A 605-nucleotide genomic window follows, 5' to 3' on the forward strand; every position below is an offset into this window, starting at 1 on the left:
CCTAAATGTGGCACCACAGATCATGAAGACTATTGTCAACACAGTATTGTCCCAGAAAAGCCCATGAGGGACTCAACGTCAGCTTACATTGATGACGTATACGTCAATGAAGATGTACAGTCTGCGTCGTGTGTCAAAGAAAAGTTGGCTCAGTTTGGTCTGGAATGCAAGAATCCCGAACGTTTAAGGGAAGGAGCACGTGTATTGGGATTGGATGTTTATGAAGAAGATGGCACCCTACAATGGAGGCGTGGCAGTGAAATTCCAAGCATCCCCAACCTCGTTACAAGGCGGACCGTTTTTTCTTGGTGTGGAAAACTTGTTGGTCACTTACCGGTCTGTGGCTGGCTCCGCGCAGCTGTTGGTGTGATTAAACGCAGAGCAAATTTAACAACCACGGGTTGGGATGACATATCCGATGATGTCCTACTAACTCTGATGATTAAAGAGACACTGGAGAGAGTGAACAAGAAGGACCCTGCCTGTGGGCGGTGGTGTGTTAACGGAGACAACGTAGGTGTGTGGGTTGATGCCAGTTCTTTGGTGTTGGGAGTATCGTTGGAGCAAGGAGGAAACGTGTTCGAGGATGCGTGTTGGCTGCGGCC

This window comes from Euprymna scolopes, chromosome 35 (assembly GCF_053919585.1).
Source record: "Euprymna scolopes isolate OS-2025 chromosome 35, ASM5391958v1, whole genome shotgun sequence".
NCBI lineage: Eukaryota > Metazoa > Mollusca > Cephalopoda > Sepiida > Sepiolidae > Euprymna > Euprymna scolopes.